The sequence below is a fragment of the Scyliorhinus torazame genome, chromosome 23 (assembly GCF_047496885.1).
Source record: "Scyliorhinus torazame isolate Kashiwa2021f chromosome 23, sScyTor2.1, whole genome shotgun sequence".
NCBI classification, from domain to species: Eukaryota; Metazoa; Chordata; class Chondrichthyes; order Carcharhiniformes; family Scyliorhinidae; genus Scyliorhinus; species Scyliorhinus torazame.
The window spans coordinates 25,020,334-25,026,764 of NC_092729.1; the positions used below are offsets into that span (position 1 = coordinate 25,020,334).

Consider the following 6,431-nt stretch of genomic DNA (forward strand, 5'->3'; position numbering starts at 1 on the left):
TCTGCGAGCACCTTCACTGCGGAGCAGTTACCGCCACCCCGGGAGGAGCTCACTTTGGAAAGGGAAACGGCCCAGTGTGGAAAGAAACCTACACATGCCGGGGAGACGAGTCCCTACTCTGGGATTGTTCTGTTTCACCTCAGGAGCAGTTTCGCTGCTCACATGAAAATGACGTCAGTGTTATCTGCTCGGGTAAGACCTCAAAGTTTAATGAACTGCAATACATCAGCTGTTCATGTTCCCTTCTGCATGAATCTGGATTTGGTTGTCTTTGTCGGCAAATGTTTCTCAGCTCATTTACACATAAAGTAAATGTGATGGTCAGCTGTCTTCATAAACTGCTATCGTCCAAGTGGCTGTTGTCCATCCACAGTCCTGTTCGGAAGGGGGTTGTCCTCTTTGACCCACCGACAATCAAACACCAATGATGCATTTCCAAAGCGGGATGGCTGGAAAATTCTGGGAAATGGGAAATGGTGATGTCGTTCCCGCCCCCTTCTGCCCATGTGCTTATATTGGGTGCTGTCAAAGATATCTGAGCGAGTTCCTTCAGCATATCTTGTAGACATTATATACACATCTACACACCAAATCTACACTGTATCAATGAAAGAGAGTGTGTGTGATTGAATGTTTAAATATAGGTTTTCATGTGTATTGCTAGATCCTGTATAGTATCGACTTTGTTGAGATCTCTTGAAGTTGCATCCATTCATACATGAGGTATTCCAGAACACTTCTGATTTGTGCCGGAGGGAGCAGCGTTTCAAATGTATGTGTCTCCAACTGTCGATGCAATAAATGGGATATTGTGGCTTTGGTTTTACCATTGTTCTCATTGTTCATTTTGTAGATGCAAATTGGTCGCTAAGACTGACTGATGGGGGAAGCCGGTGTGATGGGAGAGTGGAGATTTACTACGATAGAGCCTGGGGCAGAATTCAGGACAAGCTCTGGGACCTAAATGATGCTCATGTGGTCTGTAGACAACTGGGCTGTGGCGACGGAATCGCAGCTTACAATTCTTCAAAGGACGGTGCGAGTGCACGATCAGTGTGGTTAATTGATATCCAGTGTAATGGAAATGAAGCGCATCTCCAGAACTGTAGCTCATCGCTGTTCAATTATTCTCTCAATGACAGCACCGGCATCGGAGTTCTGTGTTCAGGTAAGAAAATAGTTAACTTTTGCAGAGTCAATAAAGGGGGTATTTCCGAATATTAAGAGATGTAAGCTGAGGATGAGGGGGTTTTGTTTCCTCAGTGGGTCATTCATATCTGGACTACACTTCCCCAGGAGGCCGTGGAGGATGATTCAATGCACATGTGCAAGGCTCAGCTGGACAGATGTTAGATAGACAAGAGAGTCAGCGGTTATGGGGGTTCTGTCGATGGCGCTTTGGCTGGACAGGAAACTGAAGTTGAGACTGCAACCAGACCAACCATGCTCGGAATGTGCAGCAGAACATTCTCAAAGGGCCGAATGGCGGACACTCACTGCCCAAGTCCTATGAAAGCAGTTATTTAGCCTCTAGTGGTGAGTGCAAAGCGAAAGGATACAGAGGGACAGGGATGGCGAGAGGGTTTGAATTTCTGTCGCACGTTTATCAAAGGCAACAGACAAAATGAACTGCGTAGGAGCGAAATCAGACAGCAAACTGAGACAACAGGATACATGTGACCCTTTATTATAGGCAGAGGTATCAGGACAATGTATTATTGCGGGCAATAAACTGGCGCTTAGAGAGGAATTTCCATTCTTCGGAGCAGGGCAACAGAGAGCAAACGTGTGAGTGATGCAGGAGAGGGACATCTGGTGCTTGTCCCAATTGTATGACCATGGGATTAGGGTGTGAAGCCTGAATGGAAATGAGAGTGATGACACTTTCATTCTGGAGGAAGTGATTGAGCTGAGAGTATACAATGGGAAACATTGAGTGGTAAGTTGACTACTAGAAATGTAAAAGTTAATCGTCCTGTATTATTGTCTACCAGATCACATGCAGCTAAGAGTGTCTGGCGGTGGAAGCCAATGCGCTGGCCGTCTGGAGGTTTATTACAATGAGATCTGGGGCACAGTTTGTGATGATTCTTGGAATTTAACCGACGCTGACGTGGTTTGCAAACAGCTAGGTTGTGGAAATGCATTGGCGATGTCACTTCCTGCTTCTTCTGCGACGGACTCAGGCCCAGTTTGGTTGGACGATCTAACGTGTTCCGGTAACGAATCATTTCTCTGGAAATGTCCCTCAGCATCGTGGGGCAACCACGACTGCTCCCATAAGGAAGATGTGATGATCGTGTGTTCAGGTAAGGATGCAGTCAATGTTCGGCCTCAACCGGTCCTTGAATTCATGTCTCACTACATTTAACACCCCACCATCTGGCCCGAGCTTGTGAAATTCGACGGACTGTCCTGGCATGAGACAATTCACACCTCTTTCACCTATGGATAACCCTCTCTCCAGTCGCACGTCTGGACCTGTCGAGACTTAATGACCTGCAAAGCCTCGCATTCAAAGCATCATCTTGTATCATTGACCTTGCATATATAGTGTTTGTGCAACCCACCTCTTCACTCACCTGATGAAGGAGCTACGCTCCGAAAGCTAGTGATTCCAAATAAACCTGTTGGACTTCAACCTGGCGTTGTAAGATTACGTTCTGTGCCCACGCCAGTCCAACACCGGCATCTCCACATCATGTGCAAATTGGCTGATGCCTGACATGGATGATATTACGCTGAATTACATACAAACAAGGCCACAGAATCGGGTCTTTCCACTCAACTGGTTTGTGATATTTGTACTCTTCACCATAATCAGCCAGCAATATCCCCATCTCGCTCTGTATGCCTATCCTGGTATTCTCTTTTCCATTATGTATTTGTTCAGATTACCTCAAACACAGCTGTGCGATTCCACTCAATTCTTGTAATTGGTTTGTTCCCCAGCTCAGGAGGGTCTGGGAGAAGCAATGCAGATTTTTCTGACTTTCCTAATTCAATTATTCATTGCCTATTTCTGATCCCAACGTTAGCCCCCATCTCTTTATAAGTGAGTAGTGCCTCTATCTCATTAGCTATCTTTGCTGCTACATATCATTCAGACTCTCAGTATCCCAGCGGCCTGTGGTATATTTATTTCTTTCCCAAAATTATCCACTTTCGACTGATCGGTAGGAAAATTTATCTGCCAGTAGTCAGGTCATTTATTGCAGATCAATACATATTTTTTATATATAGGAGCAGTCCCTATTTATATTAAATATATCCAGCAATTTAGGGTCATTAAAAAAAATGGATATGAAAATGAAAACCGCTTATTGTCACAAGTAGGCTTCAAATGAAGTTACTGTTAAAAACCCCTAGTCGCCACATTCCAGCGCCTGTTTGGGGAGGCTGGTACGGGAATTGATCCGTGCTGCTGGCCTGCCTTGGTCTGCTTTCAAAGCCATCGATTTAGCCCAGTGTGCTAAACCAGCCCCTGCAACGGGATATTATATTTCCCGTTCCCCAAGTCCAAAGGGTTAATCTAAATATGGGACCCATGATGTGGAGATGCCGGCGTTGGACTGGGCTGGTCACAGAAAGAAGTGTTACAACACCAGGTTAAAGTCCAACAGGTTTGGTTCGATTCACTAGCTTTCGGTGAAGGAGCTGCGATTCGAAAAAAACCTGTTGGGTTTTAACCTGGTGTTGTAAGACTTCTAAATATGGAACACCATTGCAATCAGTCTTCTCTCCATTCTGCTACTGATTACCCCACTGCATGCTCTGTCTTCAGTCATGGCTCTACAATGTGTTACCTTCCTTTTGAAAATTCACGTCAATGTCATTGCTATTTTTCTGTAACATCTTCAAGGAATGCAATAAGAATTAATAAATATGCCATTCTCCTTCAAAATCCCTGTTGATCTTTGGACTCCGGATGTTGTCGATTATATTTCTGAAATAATTATCGCCAATTAGTGAATATAATCAGTTCAGAATGTGTTGAACGGTGCAGCATGAAGATAAGTGTTATCAATCCGGATATTTCTTATTTCATTCGTAGAACACAAGGAACTGAGATTGGCGAATGGAGATCACCGCTGCGAGGGGCGAGTGGAAATTTTCCACAATGGGAGCTGGGGAACAGTGTGCTCGGATATACTGCGCAGAAGTGATGCAGAAGTGATCTGTAAACAGTTGCAATGCGGGAGCGTCGTATCTATTCAGTATGGGTCTGGGAAGTTTGGAGAAGGTACTGGTCCTATCCGACTGAATGAAATGGGGTGTACTTCACATGAGCGGAGCATTTGGCAGTGTGGGTCAGACTCACAGGATGAACCAGGCTGCAGTCACCGGGATGATGCAAGTGTTGTTTGTTCAGGTAACACACAGCAAAACTCAATGTGCTGATGTCATTTCAATATTGTATCAACATAAGCAAAGCAGTCAGCAAATTTCTCTTCTCAACAGGAGCCAACGTAACGAAGGAGCCGCTCCACAGTTCAATGGCGTCCCCTAGAGAATCAGGTACTTCCTGCTATTTGATATACCGAATACCTGAAATATTCCCCCCTCCTGCTACACACATGATGATCATTGATTCTCTTTAACAGATTTGAGATACCATTTGCGCCTGGTTAATGGTAACACGAACTGCTCTGGTAGAGTAGAGATATTGTATAATAAGCTTTGGGGCACGGTTTGTGACGATTCCTGGGATATGGCCGACGCCAGTGTTGTCTGCAGACAGCTGGCCTGTGGTTCCGCTCTGTTGGCCGAAGGAGGTGCCGCTTTCGCCCAGGGTGACGGTGTTATCTGGTTGGATGAGGTGAAGTGCACCGGACGTGAATTATATCTGTCCGACTGTCCTTCCTCATCATTCGTTCAACCTGACTGTGATCACAAGGAAGATGCCAGGGTGATTTGTTCCGGTAAGTGTCGCACTGATTGGTGAGCTGTGCGCATGACTAGTTGATTTCGGCATTTAGGAACTTCTTTCAAAAGTAAAACACCAACGATTGAAGCTCATATCTTTGTAAAATATTTTCACAGGGCTACAGTTGTCACCGAATTCTCATGAGCCCACACCTTCAGGTATGTATAATGTTATTAGAACTCGTGTAAATATTAGAGTGTTTCCTACTGATGATGGGATTAACAAGTAGTTAATTTCTGAAACAGATGTGGTTCTGGATTTATGGAAACAGTAAAGGACTGCAAGGCTGACTGGGTCTGTGTTAAATTTTTCTGTAATCTTATTATTAAGAACAAGCAGGTGTAGGTTCCATACCTCTGGCCGTCTGCATGACCCTCGGAGGGGTGTTAATTATGGAATTGATCGCACTGATGGCGGTAATCCAGGAAAAGAAGATCAAAAGAAAAGGTGAGCCTCAAATGTTACCGGTCAACTACCATTGAAACACGGATCATACCCTGGCGAATCAACAGTTTATTGTATCTTTCTAGAGAATGTCTCCTGAACTTGTTATGGAAAATATCTGAACCATTTATATCTTCTTCCCTTGTAGTCCGCATTAGTAAAATATAACAGTAACTTTATTTAAAGAGTTGACATTGACGCCCATTGCACCCGCTTTTGTCTGGGACTCCAGAAAGATTAATTTCTTGTAATTATGGAAACACATGTTTAATTGAACAGTTTCTTCATTACCTGTCGGTTAATCGTCCTTTATCTGCTGTGGGCCTGTTTCTCACTGTCATTACCGAACTCCTGTGCAGTATTCTGAGAGTAGATTTCCGCATTCTCCATGAATTGCACATCTCAACACAAATATTCCACGCATAGCCCAAAAACTAGCACACCGCTTATCTATACGTCATTTCTCCCAGAATGAACAAGGACCTGGCAAGTCACGCCTCCGAACTGATGTGACCTCCGAGTAGTTAGCATTGCGCCAGCTCCAATTGAGGTGACTTTCGCACGTGGCCCGTGTTATGGGCGAGGTGTTTTCAGAACCCCAAAATGTATCATGGAGCTCAACCAACGTCTCCCTTTAATGGATTTGTTCCTTTTCCGAGCACGCGGCTTTTTCCCCTAGGTGTGGGATTACAATTATGGACACGTGGGTTTTTAAACACAAAACACTGTTTATTCCATGAACTCAACTTAACATCGTCAATAAACATTGGATCTCTTAACACCTCTTACTTCAAAGATAATTCAGAAAATATTGCAACAGTAAATAATTCCTTAAAATGTTTCTTCAAACTTCCAAAAGACCTTTAAACAGTATCACATCAGGTTAAAGGATATCTATCTTTTCTGCCGAATGGCAGAGATATATTAGCTTGATGGATTTCAGCTTCAGCACCTTGGTTTTTTTTTCTGCAGCTCTCTGGACACACACATACACACACAAGCTGCTTCCTCCAACTGCAAAACGAAACTGCAAAACCTGCAGCTCTCTGGAAACACACAG

At 44.2% G+C, this 6,431-nt stretch overlaps 1 long non-coding RNA gene across 1 annotated transcript; it reads left to right on the forward strand.

Annotated features, from left to right (window-relative positions):
• The first annotated feature begins 4,313 nt into the window (after positions 1-4,313).
• LOC140399718 (uncharacterized) lies at positions 4,314-4,720 on the forward strand. The gene is made up of 3 exons (XR_011937811.1): positions 4,314-4,372; positions 4,462-4,518; positions 4,605-4,720. It is a non-coding gene; the product is annotated as an uncharacterized lncRNA (long non-coding RNA).
• The last annotated feature ends 1,711 nt before the right edge of the window (positions 4,721-6,431 follow it).